We start from the raw sequence: 13061 nt of genomic DNA, 5'->3' as shown, positions 1-13061 counted from the left end.
AGGATTCTTTATCAGTCCAGACAAACAGGGCAAACAATTATATTCATTCTCTTAAAAAATATTGAACAGTGGAACAAAATAGTGCAATTGGCAAACAATAACAGGTAACTGAAATAAGGATCAATCATAACACTAACTAAACACATAGTTCCTAGAAAGTTCCTGGGGAGATCAGGGCATATATCTGTTCATAGAGCTTCAGCCAAAGATCTCTCTCTCTCTCTCTCTCTCTCTCTCTCTCTCTCTCTCTCTCTCCTCTCTCTCTCTCTCTCTCTCTCTCTCTCTCTCTCTCTCTTTCTCTTTCTCTTTTTCCCTCTCTCTCTCTCTCCCCCAGTCTGAAACTGAACTCAAAACCAGTAAAGTCTAAATTAGATGGGCTCCTGGGCCAATCAGAGCCCAGAACAGTCCAGTTTCAAGTAAAAAATTGGTTCCCTCACTACAAGCATTTCCTTTGATCTGTGTGCCAAATAAAAGAAAGAGAAGTCAGTCCTCTGTAACAGCTTTAAGTGTAAACATACAGCATCTGCTGGCCAAACAGGAGAAATACACTTCAGACATATTTAAGACAGGAAAATATCCAATACATTTTACATTTTTAAATGTATTGGATATTGTACAAACTGGGGGTCTTTTACTAAAGTTTAGCTCACGTTATCTGCAGCAGGGCCCATAGGAATAAAATGGGCCCTGCTTCAGATAACTCGAGCTAAGCTTTAGTAAAAGACCCCCCACTGTTTCTTCACAGTGAAGCTCAATGCAGAAGACTGGATAGCACCCGTCTCGCTGCTGGAATGCTGTCTCCATATCAGTATTATTGAGTTTTGGCATAGTTTCAAACTTTATAAGGTATGAATGATATTAGTCTAATAAAAAAAAAAGCCTTTAGCTAATATGGTATATTTTGTGCTTTATTTACTGTTTTCTTCTTAGAAAGTAATGAAATGTAATTAAAACTCTGTAAGAGGTCACATCTCTTGTTATCCTAATTAGAATAACTGACTATATAAATAAAGCATTGTGCTAGGAGTTTGGGACATAAGTGTTTCGATGCGCACCTACAAAGGGGGCATTCCCATGCTATAGGCATAGAATAGAAAAATACCTTTGGAAAGTGAAGTTCTATTCACAGTGCACAAGAGTAAGCCTCTGCAGGGTAGAGTTCAATATCCCCTGAGCTGCCTTGAATATATATTTTGCAGCTTGAAAAAGAAAATGCTACTGGCTATCTCCAGATATTTGATCATTTAAAGGAGCTCAAATTCCGTGAAATACAGGCAAATGAGTTTTACTGCCGAAGTTCTTCTATATCTAGTCACAGACCAAGAATGATTCAAAAATAAGTACTGTCCTCAAGGTCTTTTTCAAAGATTGTTTTCTCTATGCAAATAATGGGGGGAGTCTTTTTTTTTTTTAATAAGACTGTTAGAACTACACTGAGCTTGGTGAAAGGAAATAAATGAAGACTCAGCTGACACAATGCATATTACTCTATTTCATCCAACAGTACAAAATGTGTTTTAGAATTAATGATTTCAGATCCCTTCATGTGGGCTTAACATGTATTCTTGTCTAATACTCTTTTTTTTGAAATATTTATTTAGGCCCTATTTACTAAAAATGCAGGAAGTTTGAAGCTACTGCAAGCTAATTGCCAAAACTAATATTCATTGACTACAAATCCTCTGCATTAACTGCTGAGGGCAAGTCCACCTTTTCCCCATACAGTAAATGCAGAAGAACTGTCTACTGATGTGGGGAATATCACACAAGACACCCAAAACATGTTCACAAGCAAAGGTAAAAATAAACTTTGTAAACGAAAAGCAGAAGTTCTCAGTATATCGACTGTGGCAACACTGCCTCTTGTATCCAGTTGTGCAGGGTAATTTAATTGAGTATGAGCCCATTTAAGAAGTTCCCATTTTAATTTGAATGCTCACATACATTCTAGAGCATACCGCTAATCAAGTATAGTAGATGAAACGAAGTAACCGCTGAGCTACAGCCAAATACCAAAACTCAAAGTACTAAATATCAAAACATTTAATAAAAATTTTCTTTTTACTTTTTTCTTTCATGATAACTTCTCACAAAAGTGTAAATAAACAGCATGTGCCAAAGTTCAATTCAAACTCATGGCAAGCATGACTTCTCCCGAGATTAAGAGTGATAGAATGGGTGTTCGTGCTACCTGAAAAATGTCAACAAGGTTCTAGTCCACGGCTCCTGAAGAAGGTGGCATCCGAAATGGAACTCTTCTGAGCTTTTAGATTTTCCCAAGCTAAGTGATTATTGAATTGTTACCTCTAAGTGACTGTTGAATTGCTGCAACTTTGAACAAATTTGGCACTTTTCAAAGACTTTGTTAATCTCGAAAGAAGTCGCGCTTGCTTTCAGTTTGAACTTTGGTTCATGCTATTTATTTACACTTTTGTGTGGGAAGTTATCATGAAAGAAAAAAGTAAAAAGAAAATTTTTATAAAATGTTTTGATATTTAGTATTTTCAGCACTGGTTTTTCACTAACTTGATTACCGGTATGCTTTAGGATGTATGGGCTCATACTTATTTAAATGACCCCATGCGACCGGATATATTAGGCAGTGTTGCCACAGTCAACATACTGAGAGCTTCCACTTTTCATTTACAAATTTAAATTAATTTATACTGTCCTTTGTGAACACATTTTGGGTGTATGTTGTGTGATCATCCACACATCAGTGTGTGTGTTTGGAAAACGTTTGGACTATTTTAGGGGTGTTTTTCTATTTTTGTGTTTTTCATTTTGTGAGGAAATGCCTACAATGTGTAAACTGCATTGCAAATAATGTGATACAGTTAGTTACACCTGTTCATGTGCTTTTTAACTGTGTTGTGTCTAATACATTTAGGGACCCTTTTATGAAGTGGTGGTAGCCATAACGCCACGTCGCCGCACACCAAATTGACCCTACTGCCGGACTCACTCTGGAGCCTGGAAGTAGTTCCAGCTTCTGTCGCACGGCGATTATAGCACTAGAAAATACTTTTGTATTTTCTAGCGTGGGGGCGTGCCCAGCAGTAATCGAGCTCCTACCGCCTCCAAAATAGGTGGTAAGGGTGCCCTAGGAAATGGCCATGTGCCAATGCCTTGACTTACAGCACAGCCATTTCCTTCAAGAAAAAATGCCTTTTACTGGTGGCAGTAAAAGGGGGCCTCAGCACACCGCAAACCCATGTGCTAAGGCCACCACAAAGCCTCTTTTACCGCAGTTTGGTAAAAGGGCCCCAAAGTTACTGATCAGTAACTATCTGCACATTAAGTCACAGTCCCTGTCCATTTGTCATCCATTCTCCATCTCATTCTGTGTTAGCTACAAATGCAGAAATTAGCAAGCTAACTGTCAAGGTGCCATGTCAAATGCTAGTGTGCACTTTCCCCATTAATACCTAGCGTATCTTAGTAGAGATGGGTCCCAATTTTGTGTGCTAGCCACTGTACTCCATGGGGGAAATGCTTTAAATTGTTCTTTGTGGTGCAAACTTTGAGGATAATTTTTATCAAAATTTAGAGAAGTATACATTTACTTTTCCTTTTAAAATTGCCTCTTTTGAGTATGCCTTTTCTGTGGGTAGAATGTTTATGGAAAATAATGTGCATACATTTGAAAATACAGTCTATGAATGTTATGTTGTGATCCTCCCCAAAAACACACCCCAAGAAAGGCCTCCCCCAAATGTTATGAAAAATATATGCTTTATATAACACTGTGCATACATTTAGCTGGACTGAGGGAAGGCAATTTTCATATAAATGGTTCTGAAGATTGCCCTTTGCATATAATAAACTGAAATTGTTATAAAAATTCTAAAACCACCTTAGATTTTGTGGCTGTGTTATTTTTTTTCCCTTGAAAGGGTAACACTTGATATATATTTTAATAAACCTTACATAAGTTTCCCAATTACTATGCAGCTACTCTGGTAGGTGTGAAATATATGAAAACCAACATTGTTGGAATGTAATAGCACCCTGGTTAATTGTTGTAAAGCTTTAAGAGGAAGTGTTGTGTAAAGCTTGTCTGCTGTTGACACTGTTTATCAGCACTGAAATCTGTCAATCCTTTGCGCCTTTTATTATTGTTCATACCCTAAGCTAAACAGACTAACGGCTGGTAAGTAGCTGTCAGGGGATGCTTGTCAAGCTCTTAGGTGTATCATGCAGTCAGACCAGTGCTGGGGTGGAAAAGTCGGTGGATAGGGAGAAAAAAAGTGACCTTGTTCTTTCAACATTCTGTCTTTACACTGAACGGAACAGATGATGCTCTGAATTATTCACAGCACTGAAAGCTTATAATTGTTAGCAGTGGTGGCAGCAGCACTGTATAGAGACAGGAATTTTTTTGTCAGAATGCCTGATTCTGTAGAACATCAAAAGGTATACGTCACAAAGCTGTCTTTGGGAATTTAATTTTTGTTTTCCTTTTAAGGAACAAAAGAAGAATCCCCCCCCCCACACACACACACACACCTAGCCCCCGTGTTTATCTTTTTAGGAATCTGGATCAGGGGTCTCAGTTAATAATTATTAAAGATTTTATGAATTGTAATTAGGTAACAATAAAAAGCTTGGAGAGGAGGGTTGGCCATTCCGGCAGGCAATCTGCTGCATTTTTGAGAGGCTGTTACGAAGTGTGAAATAAAACAGGACCTCTAAGCATGTAATGCAGTAACTCACAGTATAAACCTATCAAGTGTATTAAGACACTTTGGGAAAACTCTCTAGTGTTCCTTCACAGGAAAGAAAAACATTAAAAGGGTCAGGTATTTGTTTTATTTCAGTTATTTACAGACCTGAGTATTGCATCTTAAACATTAGTTAGTCTAATTATAGTCATCTACCCAGCCAGTGCATTGTTTCTTATTTAACAAAGAGTAACAAAACAAAAGCTCTCTCTTTTTTTCTTATACTGTCTTTTCTAATAGTATATTAGCTGTGAATAACAAATATTTTCTAAAACTTTTTCCACTGCTTGTTTAGAATAGCTTTCTAGTGAGAAAATAAATTGACTTACCTGTTTATATAATTATACATTTGTTCGACTACTCTGCTTCACTGTAGAATTCTTCTTTTTTTCGATGTACTCATTTCCAACTCAGATTAGTCCATTCCATTCAGTCAATTTGGCAGATCTTTTCATTAGTAAATGGGGACCATAGTTAGTTCTATCCTTCTTTACCTTTTGAGAGGTCTTGAGTCCCAACTGGAGGTATGCTGTTGATATTTCTACAAGGAACTTTAACTGAAAAATTCTTTTATGCTTGATGTCAAAGTACAGAAATGAAGCAGGGTTTCCAAGAGAACTATTGCTACTGTTTTTGCCCATCAGACCCTCGATCTCTGCAGTCCTCTACCCGCTCATCTTTGGGCTGATACCTCCAGGATGAAATTCAAGACTGGGCTGAGCATAGTTCTTTTTCCCTGAGACCACTCTGACTATAACTTTGTGGTGCGTTTGGTGTACTGTGGATGTTGCAATTATGAAATAGTTGTCACCTCTTTGTATTAGTATATTTTGTATTGTTATGTTGAGATTGTAATACTCAAATATAAAACATAGGAAACAAACTGGAAAATGCCTATATTACAAAAATCATCAGTTTGAATAAACATACAAACAGATCTTTGTAGCTACAAAAAGACAAATCAAAAAGTTATCAAAAAGAAACCTCAAAATCTCCCAGTGAGGAAATTCAACTTGAATATTTGCATCACACAGTGATACTCACTCAACTGATAATGGAGCAAGTTATTATCATTGTGTTCTATAAACAATAATAAGGGAAAAACAAAAGAACCAATGTAAAAAAAAACTCCATACACTGGAGAAAAAAAGTTCAACCCAAAGTCTTACAGAGAGTTATAAACCATATGTGAAAAACTCACAATCATGTTCCAAAATTACAAAAAACTCTCAAAAATCTGAAGTTTTGTGTTGACACAATAAATCTCCAAAAAATCAACAAAGCAAATAGTCAACGTCCAAATACTTATCAAAGTCCACAACTCCCTCAGACATAGTCTTTAGTAGGATGTTCTCGTTGCTCCACTGTTGATCAACATGATCCATGTTCGACCGTGTACTGCTCTGACCAACTGTTTTGCTGGAGCTCGTTGCTTCAGGAAGAGCCCTACAAACTAACTTCATAATCGCTAATACTACTTCCAAGATGACTGATGAACTAAAAAGACGCCAACTCTTGAATTCACCAATCAGATCACAAAGCTACTACTACTACTTAACATTTCTAAAGCGCTACTAGGGTTACGCAGCGCTGTACAATTTAACATAGAAGGACAGTCCCTGCTCAAAGAGCTTACAATCTAATGGACAAATGTACAGTCAGTCAAGTAGGGGCAGTCAAATTGGGGCAATCTAGATTTCCTGAAAGGTATAAAGGTACGCCTTGTAGTGCAATAGAAATGCTAAATAGTAGTAGTAGTAGGTGCCGAAAGCAACATTGAAGAGGTGGGCTTTGAGCAAGGATTTGAAGATGGGTAGGGAGGAGGCTTGGCGTAGGGGCTCAGGAAGTTTGTTCCATGCATAGGGTGAGGCGAGGCAGAATGGGCAGAGCCTGGAGTTGGCGGTGGTGGAGAAGGGTACTGAGAGGAGGGATTTGTCCTGTGAGCGGAGGTTTCAGGCGGGAACGTAAGGGGAGATGAGGGTAGAGAGGTAATGAGGGGCTGCAGACTGAGTGCATTTGTAGGTAAGAAGGAGAAGCTTGAACTGTATGCGGTATCTGATCGGAAGTCAGTGAAGTGACCTGAGGAGAGGGGTGATATGAGTATATCGGTTCAGGCGGAATATAAGATGTGCAGCAGAGTTCTGAACGGATTGAAGGGGGGATAGATGGTTAAGTGGGAGGCCAGTGAGGAGTAGGTTGCAGTAGTCAAGGCGAGAGGTGATGAGAACGTGGATGAGAGTTCGGGTGGTGTGCTCAGAGAGGAAAGTGCGAATTTTGCTGATGTTAAAGAGGAAGAAGCGACAGGCCTTGGCTGTCTGCTGGATATGCGCAGCGAAGGAGAGGGAGGAGTCGAAGATGACTCCGAGGTTGTGGGCAGATGAGACGGGGAGGATGAGGGTGTTATCAACTGAGATCGAGAGCGGAGGAAGAGGAGAAGTGAGTTTGGGTGGAAAGACGATAAGCTCGGTCTTGGCCATGTTCAGTTTCAGGTGGCGGTTGGGCATCCATGCAGCAATGTCGGATAAGCAGGCCGATACCTTGGCCTGGGTTTCCATGGTGATGTCTGGTGTGGAGAGATACAGCTGAGTGTCATCAGCATAAAGATGATACTGGAAACCATGAGATGAGATCAGTGAGCCCAAGGAAGAGGTGTAGATTGAGAAAAGAAGGGGTCCAAGGACAGATCCCTGGGGAACTCCAACAGAGAGCGGGATGGGGGTGGAGGAAGATCCATGAGAGTGTACTCTGAAGGTGCGGTGGGAGAGATAGGAGGAGAACCAGGAGAGGACAGAGCCCTGGAATCCAAATGAGGACAGTGTGGCAAGAAGTAAATCATGATTGACAGTGTCAAAAGCGGCGGATAGATCGAGGAGGATAAGGATGGAGTAGTGGCCTCTGGATTTGTCAAGGAACAGGTCATTACAGACTTTAGAAAGTGCTGTTTCTTTCGAGTGTAGAGGATGAAAACCGGATTGAAGTGGATCGAGGATGGCCTGAGATGAGAGGAAATCAAGGCAGCGGCTGTGAACGGCGTGCTCAAGTATTTTGGAGAGGAAGGGTAGGAGGGAGATGGGGCGGTAGTTGGAGGGACAGGTAGGGTCAAGTGATGTTTTTTTGAGGAGAGGTGTGACTACGGCGTGCTTGAAGGTGTCAGGGACAGTTGCAGTGGAGAGAGAGAGGTTGAGGATATGACAGATGGGGTGACAGTATGAGAGAGGGTGTTAAGTAAGTTGGTGGGGATGGGATCAGAGAAACAAGTTGTGCATTTCGAGGAGGAAAGAAGGCGGGCGGTTTCCTCCTCGGTGATATCAGGAAAGGAGGAGAAAGAGTTGGTGGGTTGGTTGAGGGAGAGGGTTGAAGAGTGAAGAGGAGGAGGTGGTTTGGTAGTGAAGTCAAGGTTGATCTTTTGCACCTTGTCGCCGAAGTAGTCAGCCAGTGATTGAGGAGAGAGTGAGTGAGGGGGGGGGGAGCGGAGGGCACTTTGAGGAGGGAGTTAAGGGTGGCGAAGAGACGACGAGGGTTGGAGCTGAGAGAATTGGTCAATTGGGTGTAGTAGTCCTGTTTGGCAAGGGATAGGGAGGACTGGAAGGAAGATAGCATGAATTTGTAATGAAGGAAATCTGATTTAAGGAAAGCTGAAGGAAAGCTGATTTAAAGTCTGAAAATTTTTTTTTCAAAAAATGCATTCCGCTCCATGTTCTGGGTCATCCCATTTGGTTCAATAGTATTCAGCTCGAAGATCCATTGAACCAAATAGGATGAACAAGAATGTAGAGTTGAATGCATTTTTTTTAATTTTTATGTTTTGGGTCTTTAAATCAGCTTTGTGATCTGATAGTGGATTCAAGAGTTGGTGTCAAAAGACACTAAAGAAATATTGCACAGGAGACCAGGATAGGTTATGTTATTAATATACTTAGATGCATTTAGAAAAAGAAAGCAATCAGCTGCAGTGGTAACAGTAACGAGAGATATGGAATTACTGATCATTAGTGTAAATGGAGGGCATGTTAATAGTCCCTAGACTATAGATTACTCTAGAGAATGTGAAATCCTCACAATTAGACTACCCATTAAGACTGGTAACTTCCTGAATAGTGCAGAAGGAAGATGATACCCCGATGAAACAAGTTGTCAGTGTAGCAATTGAAGTAAGCATGCTCTGAATACAAAAAGCAGGAGTATTGTGCGTGTGTGTGTGGGTGGGGGGAGGTCCTTTTGACATCTGATATCTCAATTTGCAATTCAGCATTGTTCTAGTTAATAATAATTATCTAATTCAGCATTTCTTTCAGTTGAAGGGTCAAGAACAGAAATAAGTATAGTTCCTCATTTTCTTTAAGCTTGAGACACAATGTACAGAATGTATCCCTTGCAGTATCTAGTTAAGCAGTCTATAACATCCAGATAGGCATTTTCTAAAGTACATTTTCTCTAGTTAACCGTTGATATTCATGCTGCACCTCCAGTGCCAGGCTTTCATATAATCTCTCTCTTTCATCAGTTCCTCCCTTTGATCCCAAACATGCCAATTCCACCTGAGAGGGAGTGAGGAAGACAACCCTGCAATGATGGATTGCATTAACAAAGATGAAACAAGTTCTTATTCAAATATCTTATCCTCATAAAATACTGCTCTTTCCTAAGTATACATTCAAATATAGGTAAGGTTTCAATTTGTTGAGAGCTTACCGCACCTAAGGGAACAAGTCAATAAACTTTTCACATGTAAGAAAGAACTGCTATCCACATACTCCCCTAAAAAGGATTTGACCAGTGCAGGCTGGGTTACTCTGTAAATCTGCATGCTGAGCCTACAAGGTGTTAAGGTCTAGGTGACCATGCGAGAATCTCTTATGCCCTTATGTTTAGCATTCTACTCCTTAATCCAGAAGCTTCCACCTCTGGATGAGGAAAGTGGTTAAGATTCAGTCATGAGGTAGCTTCTGTTGCAGTAGCCATGCAGTAGCATGCTCAACGTGTCCTCTGCAATTATTGCACTGAAATGTTCTTTACTGCACCTTAAGACTGCAATTAGCATAGATGCAGTTAAAGCTTTCTCTTGAGAAGGTAGTGCACCCAAAGTTGGCCTGTGCTTCTAGGGACCCCATGCTTAATTGATTTTTGCTTCACAACTAGCGGCTGACTAAAAGTTAAAGATTCTTTTCCCTTCCCCTTTTCATCTCCATATCACTGTCTGTCTCCTTCTCTCTCTCTCCCCCGAATCATGCTCCTCAGCACTGATGATCTATGCTGCTCCCACCACACCACTAACCATATTTGTACCAGAAAATAATGGATCCAGTGTTTAGCTGGCAGCAGACAGCATTGCATTGACTGCCTCCAGCGTTAAACCTGAAAATTGAATTCCAGGCCATGTCTCCAGCATTGAATTTCTGGTTATATGGAACTGGCGAAAACATAGCTGGTTAAGAGCAATATTAGGGACATAACCGGCTATGAAGAACTGGATAGGCTGTTTCAATCATTTTGAATATTGAGTCCAATGTAAATATATTTAACTTATTTATTTTAATAAATTTTGTTTAAAAATTTACTATAAACAAATGCTTTATTTCTAATACATTGTAACAAATAGGTGATACAGTGTAACCATGTAAACTGGATGACAAATGTCTGTTCAGTGGTTCTCTCTTTTTTCTGTTACACTGCTTCTGGGGTCCAGGGTATCCCAAGCGTGTAAATCACTAAGAGGCTTTTCTACTAAGCCGTGTAAGCGCCTACGTTAGCCCAACATACGCCAATTCCGAGTTACCACCCAGCTACCATGTGGCCTTTGCGGTAATTTCATTTTTGGCACGTGTCCTCTATGCACATCCGAAAAATATTTTTTATTTTCTGGCGCGCTTCAGCTACACACACCAAGTGGCATTTGGCACACGTAGGTCATTACTGTCCAGTTACCGCGTGAGACTTCACCGCTAGGTCAATGGCTGGCAATGAGGTCTGAGACCCAAAATGGACACGCAGCAATTTTCATTTTGCCGCATGTCCATTTTTGGCAAAAATTTTATAAACGCCTTTTTTTACAGGTGTGCTGAAAAGTGATTCTGTGTGTGCCCAAAACCCCGCATACACTACCGCAGGCCATTTTTTCAGCACACCTTAGTAAAAAGACCCCCGAGATTACAATAGTAGTGGGCAATTAAAGAATTCTGTTTAAACAGGTAAATCTCTGAGACATCATTTTAAATGTAGTCCCTGGCAGGGAATGGGGGCACCAAACTGGTCCACACAGGGCCCTGCAATTACAGAGGCAAGTTCTTGAATGTATCTTTTCTAATGGCACATTTGACAGCATGAGGTAAGTACTATGCATTAACTGCAGTGTGTAGTCCATGCCCATTCTCTGCCGATATCCCGTCCAGTTCCCACCGCTTAACACAGCACGCAGTTAATGTGCTAATTAGCATGTGCTGTCATGCCATCACGGTAATAGTTACACTTGTGCAGTATCAACATACACTAACTTGTGCGTTAACTGCTTAAAACATTTTAGAAAAATGTCTACGTAGTTCCAGAGATATATGCTATGTAGTTGCGTAGTTGACTAATGGAAATATGCGAATAAATTTTCAACCATGTAGGAAATCTATATAAATAATTCTCACCTCCAATTCTGAAGCTCACTGTGTGGCAGGGAAACACTGAAGCCCTGTACTGTTGCAGCCTCTCACACCACTCATTCTCTCACTCATACACCCACCCTCAGCCATGCCCTATGTGGACATAATTCGCAACCCCAACGTTCGAATGAAGCCACTCAAGCTCCACCCACTTTCGTGAAGGGTTCGTGGATTCATGGTGGTGAAGCTTCTCCACTGCCCATACCTGTCTGTCACACCCTCGCGTCGACCGTCATGACGTCACGACCGACGTCACGACCGAACTGACGTACGGAACGAACGGGTCATGAGGAGGTGGAGCCAGGATGCAAGTGGCGAATCCGGGGCATCGGAGGCATGAGAACAGTTCCCGGGCCCACAGCCGCAACACTAGCAACACCGAAGGGGTGAGTATGGAGGGGGTTCGGGAGGAAAACCGCGCTAGCGCCCGTTTCATTTGCGCCAGAAACGGGCATGTTTTACTAGTAAGTACATAAGTGTTGCCATACTGGGACAGAACGAAGGTCCATCAAGCCCAGTATCCTATTTCCAACAATGGCCAATCCTGGTCACCAGTACCTGGCAAGATCTCAAAAAAATGCAATACATTTTATGCTGTTTATCCCAGAAATATGCAGTGGATTTTCCCAAGTCCATTTTATTAATGGCTTATGGACTTTTCTTTCAGGAAACCATCCAAACCTTTTTTAAACCCCGCTTATCTAACTGCTTTTTTCATATTTTCTGGCAATGAATTAATTACATGTTGAGTGAAGAAATATTTTCTCCGACTCATTTTAAATGTACTACTTTGTAGCTTCATTGCATGCCCCCTAGTCCTAGTATTTTTGGAAAGAGTAAACAAGTGATTCATGTCTACCCGTTCACTCAGTATTTTGTATACCTCTATCATATCTGGGGTGAGAGGGAATAAATGTGAGAGAACTGTAAAGATGTTAATAGCAAGAAAAGTTGGCTTAGATTTGACTAAGAGGGTTGAATGTTTTATAGAATAAAGTTAGATTAAGGTAGACTAAATTGGCTTTTAAAAGACAATGCCACAGCATCCATACGTACTTAAGTATTGCCATACTGGGACAGAGCAAAGGTCCATCAAGCCCAGCATCCTGTTTCCAACAGTGGCCAATCCAGGTCACACGTACCTGACAAAATCCCAAAACGATACAACACATTTTATGCAGTTTATTCTTGAGCCCTCCATGAGTGGGAAAGCGCGGGGTACAAATGTAACAAAAAAAAAAAAAATAAGCAGTGGATTTTCCCCAAGTCCATTTTAATAATAGTCTATGGACTTTTCATTTAGGAAGCCATTCAAAACGTTTTTAAACCCCTCTAAGCTAACCACTTTTACTATTCTCTGGCAACGAATTCCAGACTTTAGTTACATTCTGAGTGAAGAAATATTTTCTCCGATTCATTTTAAATTTACTACTTTGTAGCTTTATTGCGTGCCCCCTAGTCCTAGTATGTTTGTTTGTTCACCCCTTCAAAGAAATGTAATAGATTTGCGAGGCAAGATTTCTCTTCACTAAATTCATGTTGGCTTTGTCTCATTAATCTATGCTTTTGAATATGCTCAGTAATTTTATTCTTTGTTATAGTCTCTACCATTTTGCCTGGCACCGAGGTCAGGCTCACCGATCTATAATTTCCCAGATCACTTCTGGAACCTTTTTTAAAAATCGGCATT

The sequence above is a fragment of the Microcaecilia unicolor genome, chromosome 2 (genome assembly GCF_901765095.1).
Source record: "Microcaecilia unicolor chromosome 2, aMicUni1.1, whole genome shotgun sequence".
Lineage (NCBI taxonomy): Eukaryota > Metazoa > Chordata > Amphibia > Gymnophiona > Siphonopidae > Microcaecilia > Microcaecilia unicolor.
This window is presented reverse-complemented; position numbering follows the sequence as displayed.